Source organism: Oncorhynchus keta, chromosome 23 (genome assembly GCF_023373465.1).
Source record: "Oncorhynchus keta strain PuntledgeMale-10-30-2019 chromosome 23, Oket_V2, whole genome shotgun sequence".
NCBI classification, from domain to species: domain Eukaryota; kingdom Metazoa; phylum Chordata; class Actinopteri; order Salmoniformes; family Salmonidae; genus Oncorhynchus; species Oncorhynchus keta.
The window spans coordinates 40,935,586-40,953,074 of NC_068443.1; positions in this window are offsets into that span (position 1 = coordinate 40,935,586).

Here is a 17,489-nt window from a genome sequence, read left to right on the forward strand (position 1 = left end):
GCAGACAGAACCAGGTTTTTCTCCAGGATTTTACCTGTGCTTAGCTGTAATTCCCTTAAATTTTATCTTATAAACTCCCTAGTCCTTGCCAATGACAAGCATACACATAACATTATGCAGCCACCACCATGCTTAAAAATATGAAGAGTGGTACCCAGTGATGTGTTGGATTTCCCCAAACATAACGCTTTGTATTCAGGACATAGACTTAATTTCTTTGCCACATTATTTGCAGTTTTAGAATAGTTTTATTCTGTACAGGCTTCCTTCTTTTCACTCTGTCATTTAGGTTAGTATCATGAAGTAACTAAACTAAGCAAAAAAAGAAACGTCCTCTCACTGTCCACTGCGTTTATTTTCAGAAAACTTGACGTGTAAATATTTGTATGAACATAACGAGATTCAACAAATGAGCCATAAACTGAACAAGTTCCACAGACATGTGACTAACATAAATGTAATGTGTCCCTGAGCAAAGGCGGGGTCAAAATCAAAAGTAACAGTCAGTATCTGGTGTACTGCAGTACTGCAGTGCATCTCCTCATCATGGACTGCACCAGGTTTGCCAGTTCTTGCTGTGAGATGTTACCCCACTCTTCCAACAAGGCACAAGCAAATTCCTGGACATTTCTGCGGGGAAAGCCACTAGCCCTCACCCCCCGATACAACAGGTCCCAGATGTGCTCAATGGGATTGAGATCCGGGCTCTTTGCTGGCCATGGCAGATCACTGACATTCCTGTCTTGCAGAAAATCATGCACAGAGCGAGCAGTATGGCTAGTGGCATTGTCATGCTGAAGGGTCATGTCAGGATGAGCCTGCAGGAAGGGTACCACATGAGGGAGGAGGATGTCTTCCGTGTAATGCACAGCATTGAAATTGCCTGCAATGACAACAAGCTCAGTCCGAGGATGCTGTGACACACAGCCCCAGACCATGACGGACCCTCCAAATCGATCCCGCTCCAGAATACAGGCCTCAGTGTAATGCTCATTCCTTCGACAATAAACGCGAATCCGACCATCACCCCTGATGAAACAAAACCACGAATCGTCAGTGAAGAGTGCTTTTTGCCAGTCCTGTCTGGTCCAGTGACGGTGGGTTTGTGCCCATAGGCGACTTTGTTGCTGGTGATGTCTGGTGAGGACCTGCCTTACAACAGGCCTACAAGCCCTCAGTCCAGCCTGTCTCAGCCTATTGTGACCAGTCTGAGCACTGATGGAGGGATTGTGTGTTCCTGGTGTAACTCGGGTAGTTGTTGTTGCCATCTTGTACCTGTCCCGCAGGTGTGATGTTCAGATGTACCAATCCTGTGCAAGTGTTACACGTGGTCTGCCACTGCGAGGACGATCAGCTGTCCGTCCTGTCTCCCTGTAGCGCTGTCTTAGGCGTCTCACAGTACGGACATTGCAATTTATTGCCCTGGCCACATCTGCAGTCCTCATGCCTCCTTGCAGCATGCCTAAATAATGTTCACACAGATGAGCAGGGACACTGGGCATCTTTCTTTTGATGTATGTCAGAGTCAGTCGAAAGGCCTCTTTATAGTGTCCTTATAGTTTTCATAACTGTGACCTTAATTGCCTACCGTCTGTAAGCTGTTAGTGCCTTTACGACCTTTCCACAGGTGCATGTTCATTAACTGTTTATGGTTCATTGAACAAGCATGCGAAACAGTGTTTAAACCCTTTACAATGAAGATCTGTGAAGTTATTTGGATATTTACAAATTATCTTTGAAAGACAGGGTCCTGAAAAAGGTTATTTTTTTGCTGAGTTGACAAAGTTATTGATCCATCCTCAGTTTTCTACCACAGCCATTAAACTCTGTCACTGTTTTAAAGTTACCATTGGCCTCATGGTGAAATCCCTGAGCTGTTTCCATCCTCTTCGTCAACTGAGTTGGCTCGCAAATTGGTGTCCCTCTTTGAGGCATTGGAAAACCTCCCTGCTCAACTGAGGGACCTTACAGATAATTGTATATGTGGGTTAAATATGAAAAAAAATCATGTTAAACACTAGTATTGCACAAAGAGTGAGTCAATGCAATGTATAGTGACTTGTTAAGCACATTTTTACTTCTGAACTTATTTAGGCTTGCCATAACAAAGGGGTTGAATACTTATTGACTAAAGACATTTCAGCTTTTCATTTTTTAAATTAATTGTAAACATTTCAAAAAACGTAACTGGACTTTGTCATTAGGCCAGTGATAAAAACAAATCTCAATTTAATCAATTTGACATTTGTCTGTAACACAACAACATTTTGAAAAAGTCTCTGTACTGGCTCTGTACACCCTTAAAAATTGTAATACTTGGTTGCGTCGTCAACCAAACTTAATTAAATATTTATTTTGTAATACAGTAAATAGACTAAAGTTTGGGCTATCTTAAAAATGAATGTAGGTCAACAGTATTTATTTAACCTTAAAATGAGTACACATCCATGGCCACAGTTTGAAGTTACCGTAACTATAGTTGTCTTCTTATGTAATCATAGAAAGCATGCACGTTCAAGATAGCATGTAAAGTCACAGATCTGTGGAGCTCTTTACAATTGCTATAATAATCTGTGCAGAATCTCGAAAGGCATTAATCACTTGCACTATGTACTTGTAATGTAATCTCAACTGCTATCCAGGTCATTTGGTTGTGCTATTAGACGAAGCACAGTGATAAAACTTAGTTGCTATGTTTTTTTCATCAGAAATGATTATTTATAGGTACCTTCATGTGTGTGTAAACTATTACTGTGTTCAGAGTTTTAATCTTTAATCCATTGTTTAGCTGGAATGGAATGTTCGTATCCTGTATATTTGACTGTGATATGTGGTTGTCTCAACTAGCTATTTTACTGTAAGTCGCAAATTTAGCATTTGCTAAATTACTAAAATGTCAAATGTAAACATTCTACATACAGATCTCATATTACTGTATTGACTTTGTTTTTGATATATTCATGTCACAAATGTATCATTTGTACAGTTCTTTATTAAATGTTTTGTTATTTGTTACATTTGACTGTAAAACATAGCCGAACTCATTATTTCTCTGAGACTGTGGCAGATATATAGCATTTTGCAACAAAAAACAACATTATTTGTCTCTCTGAAATTAAATCATCAAGTGATTTTAAACAGAAACATTTCTGTCATTGAACATTTTAATCATTTAGCAGACACTCTTATCCAGAGCAATTATGGTTAAGTGTCTTGCTCAAGGGCACGTTGACCAATTTTTCACCTTGTCGGCTCTGAACCAGCAACTCAAAGCGCTAGGCTACCTGCCACCTACACATTGGGAATTCAAAAAACTTTTGGCTGTCTTCATGAGGGGCTGAGTATAGGTGGCAATCTCAATTATCACGACTCATCCAACTATGACTAAATTGTCTACATTGAAATAACGTGGTGTGCCCAGTGGGATCCATGTTCAATGCAGCCAATGCAATGGATCTCTCCCTTCTTGTTTTTATATCTACTATGTGTCTCTGCGTATGCCCCTCTAATATGATGATGAACCTACTAGGCATGTAAACATTTAGCATGCAAAATGTCATACCCAAATCATCTCAAACTAAACGTTTGTTCAAGCCACTGAGCTACACAATCCCTTTCCGAGATGAACATGTAATGACATTCGCTTTTGCTTAGAAAATGCTGACATTATGCTGAAGTAACTAGATTAACAAAACCGAAGTGTGGGTTAAACAGTTTACCCTTGTCCATAGACTGCTTTCAAGGTAAGAAAACAAAATATATATTTGTAATTTACCTGTCCCTTTAAAGTGGCAATCAGCAGTTGCTACATGCTTTTTAAATTAAATTAATGATGTACCCAGTGATTATTGTAGAATATAACTGATAAATGCCTCATGGGCTTAGTTCAACTTTCGTACCCCATCATAACCCAAAATGTAAGCTTCTTTTTCTCCAATGTTTGTAAACAAAGTAAATGTAAACAGGTACTATATAGCCTCAAAACATGGTTCAAACTATACTTTTATATCATGGATGGTCAGTCCTTGCATCCATAGCTCTTTCTATACATTTGAGAGTGGTTACATTTCTCCAGGCACATCCCTCAAGCTTTTTACCACGTTGTTATTGTTTCTACTGCTGATTGCCGCTTTAAGGATTTTATCAATGATTTGATGATTTGATTTGGTGGGAAACTTGTCTATCATCCCTGAGCTATTATCCGTGTGTCACGACTTCCGCCAAAGTTGGCTCCCCTGCCTGTTCGGGCGGTGTTCGGCGGTAGTCGTCACCGTCCTACTAGCCGCTACCAATCCCTTTTTCGTTTGTCTGTTGGTTTTGTCTTATTAGTTTCACCTGTGTGTATTTTCGTTTAATTAGCTTCCCTATATATAGTAGGTTGTCCCGCCCTTGTTTTGTGCGGGATTGTTTTTGTTACTCTGTTGGATTGTGGTTTTCATGTGTGTATTCTCCAGACTGTTTTGTCCTGTGTTTGGGCTGGTCTATTCTATGCGCCCTGTGTGTTGGCGTGACCGTTTGTTTGCAGAATAATAAATTCACGATATACTGAACCCTGCTCTCTGCGCCTGATTCCAAACCACCACTCCTAGTATCTCGTGACAGAATCCCGCACCACAAACATGGAATCAGCAGGAGCAGCCGCGTCTGCACTCCCATCGATGGAGGAGAGGGTCCTCCATCATACCAGCGTTCTTCATAGGATTGGTTCGGCCATGGACCAAATGATGGAGAGGATGGATCAATGGGAGAGGAGTGGCCTTCCCACCTCATCTCCAGCACCCCCTCTTTCAGCACCTCCTGTTCCTGCAACCACATCTGGCTCTGGGGCTCTTCGGCTGACGCTCCCACGGGAGTATGATGGAACGGCGGCTGGGTGCCAGGGTTTCCTTCTCCAACTGGAACTGTACCTGGCTACCGTGCATCCTGCTCCCTCCGGAGAGGAGAGCGTGAGCGCCCTCGTCTCTTGTTTGACTGGGCGAGCCCTCGAGGACTGGGCAACTCTGCGAGGAATGGTCCGGACTCTGCGAAGGATAATTACCCAGAGTTCACCCCCCGATTCCGAGCTGTGTTTGACCATCCGCCAGAGGGTCGGGCGGCGGGTGAATGGCTGTTCCACCTGCGTCAGGAGACGAGGAGCGTGCAGGACTTTGCCCTGGAGTTCAGGACCTTGGCCGTAGGAGCAGGGTGGAACGACAGGGCCCTGATAGATCATTTCCGATGCAGTCTCAGGGAGGACGTCCGCAGGGAGCTAGCATGTCGGGACACCACCCTCACACTGGACGAACTCATTGACTTGGCTATCTGTCTTGACAACCTGCTGGCTGCCCGTGGGCGTTCGGATCAGGTCCTGTCGTTTCCACTTCCCAGCCCTCCTGCACCTATCCCAATGGAGTTAGGAGGGGCGGCTTTGAGGGGGAACGGAGGAGGAGTGTCCTCCTGCACCAGTTGTGGTCGGCGAGGGCACACGGCCGACCGGTGCTGGAGGAACTCGTCTGGGAGTCGGGAGGGCAGGCGGAGCACTACTCGATCACCCCAGGTGAGTAAGCACCAGACTCACCCAGAGCTTCCTGTCTGTCATATGTATGTGTTAACTTCTTTCCCTGGGTTTTTTCCCTCTCTACAGCATAAGGCGCAAGTCGATTCAGGCGCAGCTGGGAATTTCATGGATCGTGGGCTCGCGTTAAGGATTCCCCTGGTGTCATTAGACCTACCTTTCCCCGTGCACTCCTTAGATAGCCGACCATTAGGGTCAGGAGTGGTTAGGGAGGCTACGGTGCTGCTGGACATGGTAACGCAGGGGTATCATAAGGAGCAGATTAGTCTGTTCCTTATAGATTCACCTGCGTTTCCAGTGGTGTTGGGAATTCACTGGCTTGCTCAACACAACCCAGTGATTTCTTGGCAACAGGGAGCTCTTAAGGTGTGGTCAGAGGAGTGTTCAGGCAGGTGTATAGGAGTTGCCGTTGGTGCGACTACGGTGGAGAGTCCAGACCAGGTTTCCACCGTGCGCATTCCCTCTGAATATGCCGATTTAGCTATCGCCTTCAGTAAAAAGAGGGCGACACAATTACCACCCCATCGTCGAGAGGACTGCGCGATAAACCTTCTGGAGAACGCTGCACTTCCTAGGAGTTACGTGTATCCATTGTCCCAGGAGGAGACAGTAGCGATGGAAACATATGTTACTGAATCGCTGGGACAGGGGTACATTCGGCCCTCCGCATCACCCGTCTCCTCGAGCTTCTTTTTTGTGAAGAAGAAGGATGGAGGTCTGCGTCCGTGCATTGATTATAGAGGTCTAAATTCCATCACAGTGGGGTTAGTTACCCACTACCTCTCATCGCTACGGCGGTGGAATCATTTCACGGGGCGCGCTTCTTCACAAAACTGGACCTGAGGAGTGCGTATAATCTGGTATGTATCCGGGGAGGAGATGAGTGGAAAACCGCATTTAGTACTACATCTGGTCATTATGAGTACCGCGTCATGCCATATGGGTTGAAGAATGCTCCAGCCGTCTTCCAATCCTTCGTAGATGAGATTCTCTGAGACCTGCTTGGGCAGGGAGTGGTAGTGTACATCGATGACATCTTGATCTATTCTGCCACACGCACGGCGCATGTGTCTCTGGTGCATAAGGTACTTGGGCAACTGCTGGAGCATGACCTGTATTGCAAGGCGGAGAAATGTGGGTTTTTAAAACAGTCCATTTCCTTCCTGGGTTATCGTATTTTCACCTCCGGGGTGGTGATGGAGGATAACCGCGTTACAGCCGTGCGTAATTGGCCGACTCCGACCACGGTGAAAGAAGTGCAGCGGTTTTTAGGGTTTGCCAATTACTACCGGAGGTTTATCCGGGGTTTTGGTCAGGTGGCTGCTCCCATCACCTCACTGCTGAAGGGAGAACGGGTGCGCTTGCGTTGGTCAGCAGAGGCGGGCAGAGCTTTCAGTCGTTTGAAAGAGCTGTTCACGAATGCGCCCGTGTTGGCGCATCCGGACCCCACTTTAGCATTCATAGTGGAGGTGGACGCGTCCGAGGTGGGGGTCAGGGCCGTGCTGTCCCAGCGCTCGGGCGTGCCACCCAAGCTCCACCCGTGTGCTTTCTTTTCGAGCAAGCTCGGTCCAGCGGAGCGAAACTATGACGTGGGGGACCGGGAGTTGTTAGCTGTAGTCAAGGCTCTGAAGGTGTGGAGACATTGGCTTGAGGGGGCGAAATACCCTTTTCTCATCTAGACTGACCATCGTAATCTCAAGTATATCCGGGCAGCGAGGAGACTAAATCCAAGTCAGGCTAGATGGGCCATGTTTTTCACCAGGTTTCGGTTTACCATCTCATACCGGCCAGGCTCCCAAAACACCAAAGCCGACGCGCTGTCCCGCCTCTATGATACCGAGGAGCGGTCCGTTGAGCCAACTCTCATCATTCCACCTTCATGTCTCGTGGCACCGGTGGTATGGGAGGTGGATGCGGAGATAGAGAGGGCCTCACGGCTAGAGCCGGCCCCCCCCTAACTGTCCAGTGGGGACTCAGTACGTGCTGAGGGGGGTCCGGGATAAGCTGATCCGGTGGGCTCATACTCTCCCCTCCTCGGGTCATCCTGGCATCGAGAGGACAGTGCGGAGTCTTAGAGGGAGATACTGGTGGCCCATGTTGTCTTAAGGACGTGAGATGTTATGTCTCCTCCTGCTCAGTGTGCGCTCAGAGCAAGGCGCCTCGGCACCTGCCTAGAGTGAAGTTACAACCCCTCCCCGTTCCACAATGGCCGTGGACACACTTATCGGTGGACTTTCTTACCGACCTTCCTCTGTCCTAGGGAAGTACTACGATCCTGGTCGTTGTGGATCGGTTTTCTAAGTCCTGTCGTCTCATCCCGTTGCCCGGTCTCCCTACGGCCCTGCAGACTGCGGTGGCCTTGTTTACCCATGTCTTCCGGCACTATGGGGTGCCTGAGGACATTGTTTCTGATCGGGGTCCCCAATTCACGTCCAGAGTGTGGAGGGCGTTTATGGAGAGACTGGGGGTCTCGGTCAGCTTAACCTCAGGTTTTCACCCCGAGAGTAATGGGCAGGTGGAGCGCGTAAACCAGGATGTGGGCAGGTTTCTGCGGTCCTATTGCCGGGACCGGTCTGGTGAGCGGGCACGGTATGTTCCTTGGGCTGAACTCGCTCAGAACTCACTACGCCACTCCTCAACTAACTTGTCCCCTTTTGAGTGTGTGTTAGGTTACCAGCCGGTCCTGGCCCCATGGCATCAGAGCCAGACCGAGGCTTCTGCGGTTGAGGAATGGGTACAGCGCTCCAAGGACACCTGGAAAGCCGTCCGGGACTCGCTAAGGTTAGCGGGAGAACGGCAGAAGAGGAGCGCTGACCTGACCAGCACCGCAGTGTGGACCCCGTGTTTGCACCGGGGGACAGGGTCTGGCTCTCGACCCGAAACCTGCCCCTCCGCCTGCCTTGTCGGAAGCTGGGGGCCGCAGTGTGTGGGGCCGTTCAAAGTCCTGAGGAGAGTAAACGAGGTGTGTTACAGGTTACAACTTCCTAGGTATTACCGTATTAACCCCTCGTTTCATGTGTCTCTCCTCAGGCCGGTGGTGGCTGGTCCCCTGCAAGAAGGTGAGGTGCCTGAGGTCCCTCCGCCCCCTCTGGACATCGAGGGGTCCCCGGCGTACACGGTTCGGGGCATTCTGGATTCGAGGCGCCGGGTGGGGGGCCTACAGTACCTCATGGACTGGGAGGGGTAAGGTCCGGAGGAAAGATGCTGGGTTCCGGTGGGGGACATTTTGGACCCTTCTCTCCTGAGAGATTTCCACCGCCTCCACCCGGATCGCCCGGCGCTTTTCACCTGTGTGTATTTTAGTTTAATTAGCTTCCCTATATATAGTAGGTTGTCCCGCCCTTGTTTTGTGCGGGATTGTTTTTGTTACTCTGTTGGATTGTGGTTTTCATGTGTGTATTCTCCGGACTGTTTTGTCCTGTGTTTGGGCTGGTCTATTCTATGCGCCCTGTGTGTTGCCGTGACCGTTTGTTTGCCGGAGAATAAATTCACGATGCGTCCTAGTATCTCGTGACACAGTGAGCTGTCACCTACTAAGAAAAGTGCCTATTGCTTTGTATAAATAATGTTTTGTTGCATTTAACTGCCGAAAATGCTGTTAAATGCAACAACACATTATTTATACAAAGCAATCTGTTATATGGTTTTTGAACACTATAATTTGTTCATTTGCATGAAAGTTGTACTTTTAGTTTATGGTTGACAACAGCTTGTTTGCTATTAACCAATCAGCGTTTTGTAGCGTTTTGTAGAGTTCAAAGCATGTGAATGCATCCAACTCGTATTTACAACTTCACAAATGGTAAATAACACCTTCCCATTTGGTTGAATGCAGCATTAGCAAGACTTGAGTAGATTTTAAGGCAAGGAATTTGACAATCTTGTGGCTAGCCTTAACTGCAGGTAAACAACTATCAAAGGAGTGTGTTGGCATGGTCTCATGTTTTGATGAGATTACTATTGGTTGACCAGACACAAATATTTGGTATCTGCTTTTTGGCTATTCCTCTCTCTCTCTCTCCTTTAGAAACATCTACTTAAAACAGAAAAACATTAGAAGAGACCAGCTTGCTACTTCCTTTAAAAAGAGTCCCTTTGTGTGCTTACATGTTTTAAATATTCATGCTCTCCCGTTAGTTCCCGGACACAGTTTTAATAATGGGCTCCAAGTCTGATTTACGTCTCAAATGAATGAATCTGCTAGCAGTGGGGAAAACATAAACGCTAATGCCTGGTGTCCCTTTAAGGAAAAGGAACAGGAAATCTATGTGCTGTGACCCAGAGAAGGTTACTGCAGTACCTTGTAATTGGCCCACAGAGAATTGCCCTTTTCGAGTCAGGATGGAGGGACAGTTTTCAAAGCACAATCTGGGATATGTGGGATAATTTTTTTTATGGTCATTTCCATTAATATCCATTGCTTCTTGAAGAATATAGGTTAATGCCTCATGAGTTTAGAACGGTCTTTTACCCTATCATACACCAAAATACAAGGTACTTCATCAATTAGTTCCATTACTCCATTGATTAGCTCCATCTATGAATTTGAGAGTGGTTACAATTCCCCAACCCAATTCCTCAGCTTTATCCCAAACCAAGTGGTGGGGCTGTCATGTCTGGCCTGAAACACAAACTAAGAACTGTGTCTTTAAAACTACTGTGTGTGTTGATTCCTGTGTCTTATCTCTCTGAATTAAGATTTATGAATGCATATTGTTGGCAGCTATTATCATTGGTAGACACCCTACTGCTAAGTCTGCTGTATGACACATAGGAAATGTTCATCAGATCAATTTAACACTTGCAAGTATAAAGCGTTACATTCATCTCCTGTGGTTGTTATCAAGGTTGAGCGTTTCAGCTGACATCTGATGTAAGTTTCAGTCCAAGAAGGCAGGAAAATCATTGAGATACAGCTGTGAATGCCTATCAATGACAACAGTCACCCATGCGCTACGCTCAGTACAAGTGACTCTCTATAGTTACATCATCAATCTTCATCACAATTATCTCGAGTGTATTTCTGCAGCATCTATTAGACATGGTTGTGGTTACACACAATCATATACAGTTGCTGGAGAATAAAAAAAATCCCCATTAATCCATTTACAAGGCTGATTCAGCAGGACCACTGCCCATTTCCTACCTGGACAAGCCTCCTCTGCATAGTGATATTTCATAATGGGAAAAATGATTGGCTCACCTATTCCTCTCACACTGTCACCTTGTTTCAATAGTGTGATTGTGAACACTTGTAGTGTGACAAATCCCCCTGGCTTGGGTACATCAAAACTATGATGAATATCAAACACATGACCAGACAGATAGTTTCAGGACAGTTTTCCCTCCACAATTGATTGGACAGCTTTGAGCCAGGAACGCTTGTTGTGATGGGAGCAATCTAATGTAGTCATACAGAGGATGACATATACAGGAGTCGCCATGTCATCTCATTTGTATCACATGCTATGGACAGAAATGAAATCCTCCCAGAGTAGTAGTTGTGGTGTAGCAAATCAAAGTTTATTGGTTGAGTGCACAGTTCAGCAGATGTTATTAGCAGGTGCAGCGAAATGCTTTTGTTACTTGCTCCTAACAATGCAGTAAAATGTCAAACAGGTGCAAAAATAATCCATTTAAAAAATAAAAAACAAGTACGTATCCAATTACCAACCCAAATAGCATTGTAACAGTAATCCAAATGCAATGTCATGTCATGATTAAATTATATGACATGCTATTTTGTCAAAACGATTACCTAACGTTTAATTGATTGAATTGAATTGAATTAAAACAGACAACAATTAAACCATTAATAACATGGGGCACCAAGCAAGCAATAATTTATATAGAGCGGTTATCTCCCGAACCCACTCTCTTAAAGATCTGAAGATCTTTTATATCAATAGCAGTCAATGATTAATCGTCACCTCGATCGGTCTCATTCTGATTGTCGTAGGTACTTGGTTATCTGCACAAACCCTAGCTAATAAGTTTAATCAGCAATACAAACATTGGCTTCATTATTTATTTACTAAATGCCTAAATAATCACACAGAATTACATATATAAAAACACACACCGGATAGATCACACATTGATTACTAATCATGTCATGAAAAGACCCCAGTGGGCTAACGCGATATGATGGCTGGTTACACAAAGGGGGTTGGGCTTGAATGAAAGAGCGGGAAGACTGAGGGACAAAGGGATTGGGTCTATCAGACCTTGAGAAGCTACTCTACCATAAACACAGAATCTTATGCATTCTACTAACTGCCCAATCGGAAAAGGAAAATGCAAGATATATATATATATATATATATATATTTACTCTGAGCTGCACTTCGATAGATGGATGAGAGCTGGAAGACTGGTTTACCCAGCAGAGATCGCCATTGTCCTTTAAATAATCTTTCTGGTCGTAGTGTTGTAGATCGGATACGTTAAAGTACCCTGTTCTTCTGAGATTGTCTGTCCTTTTCTAGGCCACGTACGTTTACAGCTGCAGCTGATAACTCGACGTCTAGGAGGTATCACTTCTTTAGTGAATAATTGTTCAAAGTTCATACCAAGTTGCTATAATCAACTCACACTTTATTCTGGATGGTCTAGTCGAAATTCATCTCAAAGTTGAAATGAGCCCTTTTTGTTTCAAATATTTTTTATTAAACACACACAAGAATGGTGTATAGGTATACAAGACAGGTATACAATTCTTATCTAAACATAAAAAGAGCATACAGGAAAACAAGACCCAGAGTTCTGGTGGCAGGGCCAGCACATGCTGCCCAAAGGTAGATTAAAATATTACAATTGAGAGTGCATTAATAAGTACAAATTCACAGCGCCGACTCGTCCAAGTAGGAGAGGAAAGGCTGCCAGATTTGATAAAATGTTGATCATTTATTGTTCAGAATATATCTAATTCTTTCTAAGTGTACAGTGTTTGCCAATTCACTGAGCCATAATTTGGTAGAGGGCGCTTCCCTCCTTTTCCAAAACAACAAGATTAGTTTTTTTGCCGAAATGAGACTGTAAGAGATTAGTTGTTTTTGGGGGTTGGTTAATCCGTTTAGGGACTCAGACACTCCCAGGATTATCAGAAGCGGTTCTGGATCTATTGAAGTCTCCAAAACTTCAGAGAGGATCCCAAAAATTCCACACCAATAACCATGCAAGCCAGAGCATAGGGCAAAGCAGTGGAGTAGTGTACCCTGTGCAGCCTGACATTTATCACACACCTAGGATAGGATAAAGTAATCCTTCTCACCCCCCTTAAAAGATTTAGATGCACTATTGTAAAGTGGCTGTTCCACTGGATGTCATAAGGTGAATGCACCAATTTGTAAGTCGCTCTGGATAAGAGCGTCTGCTAAATGACTTAAATGTAATGTAATGTAATCACATCAGGAAATATCCTATGCAGTTTAGTTTTGGAATAGTGTAATCTGTGTAATACCTTGAATTGTATGAGGCGATGTCTGGAATTAATGGAGCATGTGTGAATATACTCCAAGCTCTCTTCCCAGTCTGCCACCGAGATGTCAGTCCCTAGTTCTTCCTCCCATTTTGCCTTGATGGCATCTGTAGAAGCTGTGCTAACAGATTGAAAAGCATCATATAGACGGGATATCAGTTTATCTGAGGTGAGGCATATTTGTATGCATCCGTCAAACATGGAAGGTTTAGCATTCCCAAATGTTGGGAGGTGTTTTCTAACATAGTCTCTAATTTGTAGGTATCTGAAAAAATGACTTCTGGGAAGATTATAAGTTTCCCTCACAACTCAAAGGAAGCAAAGGTCCCTTCTATGTATAAATCCCCTATGGTACTTATCCCCAACTCTCCCCATCGCTCAAAAGTGTTATCAAGGTTAAAGGGGGCAAAGGAGAGATTCCTGGCGACAGGGAGCATGAATGACATTGGTCTAAGCTCGAAGTGGACTTTCATTTGCTTTCAGATTCGGACTGTGCTATGTATAATAGGATTGTTACAATAAAGTGACATCTCCAGATTGACAGGCGACAAAATCACAGCGCCAATAGAGAAGGGGTGACACTCCTCACGCTCCATACTAAGCCAGCTGGATGACGGAAGTGCGTCATCCAGCAGAAACGTAACAACACGGAGGTTAGCGGCCCAGTAATAAAATATAAAATTTGGGAGAGACAATCCGCCTTCCATCTTGGATTTACAGAGGTGTTTTTACCTATCCTGTGTGTTTTATAATCCCAGATGAAAGGATTGATAATTGAGTCCAGTTGTTTATGAAAGGATTTAGGTATGAATACTGGGATGTTCTGATATAGGTAGAGCAGACCATTTTAATGGCATTAATTCTTCCGAGCAGAGAAATTGGGAGAGTTCTCCAAAATAGTATGTTTGCCTTGAGTTTTTGTATCAGAGAGGGGAAATTCTCTTTAAATAGTAAGGAGTATTGTTTGGTAACTACAATTCCTAGGTAGGTAAATTTTTCTGAAGATAACTTAAATGGGAGATGTTCTAGCCAGGAGGTGTTTTGCGACCGTATGGGCATTAATTCACTCTTGTTCCAATTTATTCTGTATCCCGAGAAGGTACAAAACAAATTGATCACATCAAGACTAGCTGGGATACTAGCCTGGGGATCTGTTACATAGAGGAGGATGTCATCTGTGTATAGGGAAATCTTATTTAGGGTATCTTTAGTATTATAGCCGTGTATTGCTGCATGAGATCTAATCGTCTGAGCGAGCGGTTCGATAATTAGGGCGAAGAACATAGGCGACAGCGCACAACACTGCCTTGTCCCCATGTAAAGGTTAAATCGGGGCGACAATGATTGGTTAGTGAGTATTCTGGCACAGCGGTTCCTATATAAAAGCTGGATCCAATTTATGAACCCATCTCCAATATTACATTTCTGTAGGACCTTGAATAGATGGGGCCACTCAACTTGGTCAAAGGCCTTTTCGGCGTCAAGAGATATGACGGCAAGGTCCATTGGCGGTCCAAAAGGAAAAATAGGAAAATAAAAATAATAAACACATTGTCTGGCGATGTGCATGGTCCAGCTGGGGATCCGAATCCAAACATCCGACCCCATTGCATCCTTCAATAGCTTGGCAAAGAAGTCGGTGGGGCGAGAGCCCGCCTCTACCCCCTCTGCCAGGCCAACAACGCAAAGGTTATTACGTCTGGATCGGCCCTCCAGGTCCACCACTTTCCCAGAAAGCCTCTGCACACTATCCTGCAATGACGTGCATAGCTTCTCTAACTCGTCGATCCTACCAGCATTGAATTCAGAAGCTTTCTCAAGGTCCACAATACTCTGGCCATGCGAAGCGACCGTTCGAATGATGCTCTCGATTTTGGTGTCCAGTTCAGCAATAGTGGCCTTAAGATCCTCAGCTATAGCAACACGTAGCTCCCCCAAAGCCCGGGTAAGTTCTGTAAGTGTCACGTTGTTGCATGTGCCTCCCGCCATCCATGTCTGTCTCGTTGTTTAATGGGGAGTAGGCCTCCGCTGTGGATTTATTGTCCTTTGGTCGCTTATTACTCTGCATTTTCATATAAAAAGTTACAATCTTGTATTAGAAAGAAACATTTGTTGTAAAAAGTGCCATAAAGTAGGTTAAATTAGATTATTTTGCAAAAAAGTTGCAGGAGCCTCTCACACACAGCCGTTCACTCCAACATGCTAGCTCCACCCCGAAATTAGCTGTTTTAAACGTATGGACACCAGTCCTCACGTCATCGGGAACTGAGTTTGACTTCTGTCAACGGGCTTTTGTACTGGGAGAGAAGGGTGTGATTCATAGTTCTTAACCAATGTCTGTTCACTTGGGCGTGGCCACTGAGTGGGCCCACGTTTTACTATGAAACAATTATCTTATTTAGGAGGTAATTTAATCTTTTTACAAATAGTTTCATAGTTAAACATTTAAATTTCACAACAATTCCATGTGAATCTGATAACTAGAATGTGTAGACTTTCCAAGATACAATTTATGGCCGGGGTAGGCCATGATTGTAAAATAAGAATTTATTCTTAACTGACTTGGCTAGTTAAATAAAGGTTAAATAAAATAAAATGGTATTGGGGCAGTGACACATTTTTTGTTGTTGTGGCTCTGTATTCCAGATTATAAATGATACAATAAATCAAATCAAGGCCTCCCGGGTGGCGCAGTGGTCTAAGGCACTGCATTGCTAGCTGTGCCACCAGAGATTCTGGGCTCGAGCTCAGGCTCTGTCGCAGCCGTGGTGGTATCATGGTAGCATCCGTTATCATGGTAGCATCCACATTAATGTAGAAGTAAATAAAAGTGACTCCAAAATGACACAATACATTATTTACCATACATTTCTATTGAGCACAAAATGATCAGAAACACAACCAAAACCAACAGCAAATGCATCCATCAAATGTGTAGTCACAAGCTTTTTGCTTGCTATTAATATGGGTCCAAATACGTAACATTTTACGACTTTAATACACATTTAGCTTGCACAGAACACCGGAACAATGAATTTTTATTTAATTACCACAGTGAATTATTGTAATGTTTGTTTAATGTAAGAAATGTGTTGCGGATGAGTAAGGGATGTGTTGCCAATTGGCGATTTGACACGAAAATAACATTTCCTTCCTATTGTCCCAATAATTTTGGTCCCCTAAATGGAGAGACTATGTACAAAAAGTGCTGTAATTTCTAAACAGTTTACCCGATATGGATGAAAATGCCCTCAAATTAAAGCTGACTGTCTGCACTTTAACCTCATAGTCATTGTATAATTTGGAATCTTTTAAGTGCTAGAGTACAGAGCCAAAACAACAAAAAATGTCACTGTCCCAGTACATTTGGAGCTTGCTGTATAAGTACATATGTGGTGTGTATAAACAGTGTAACTAAAATGCAATGTTAAGTAGTAGAAATATTAGAAAGAGCTGTGTCGAGAATGTTATTGTTATGGTGAGAGGTTATTATGTCTTGGGGTATGATATTTGTGCGTCTGTAACTTTCTCAATCATCATTATTCAAGTGCTGAAATGCTTTCTCTCCCCTTCCTTCACACTTGTATCTTTCCCTTCCCTTCCCCAGATAGGCTGCGTATTAAATGGCACCCTATTCCCGATATAGTGCATTACTTGACCATAGGGCTCTGGTCAAAAGTAATGCACTATGTAAGGAATAGGGTGCCATTTGGGAGGCATAAATAGGCTTTCAGCTTTGATAGGAATGTACATCTCTGCAGTGTCACCCTCAGGTCCATTTCGGGGTTAATTGGATGCGCTTGCTCCAAATCCGTAACTTTAGTGTTTCAGTCAGAGGAAGTATTTGTTCTGCATGTGCTGCTGTGCTTATGTCCTTCCCCCAGGCAGGGAGGCAGATATTCAGGCAGACAGGCTGTTCCCATGACCCCTCCCCTGGTTCCCAGGCCCCAGGGCTCCAGACAGAGCTAGGAGGATTCACCGTGCTGACCTCCTTCACACCACAGCCTGGCTCACTGGAAATCTCAGACCCAGAAGTGTTCTGTTCCTTTTTCATTTGGCTGTGTTTGAGAAGTGGATCATCTTATTTGTCAACTAATTGTCACTTCCTCGATTGCTTCACCGATTGCTTTCAAAATAGAAACGGACAATTTTCATATAATTACCTGAGCTAACCACTTTCTCTCCTGGACTTTACTATTTGGAAAACGTGTGACACGATGTATCAAAAGGATGGGGGTATCGTCGGGAAAAAAACATTTGACCCATGTGTTTGTGTTTTGGTACAAACCAACATTTCCGCCTTGTGTTTAATATTCTAGAAAACGTCAATCATGAATAAGTAATGTCAACCCATATTTTGGTAAAAGCCATGCTGGAAGTTGATAGGAGATTGTAAGGGGGGCAGTACAGTTTTTTATATTTGACATTCAATTAATTACATGAAGTCCCACAAAA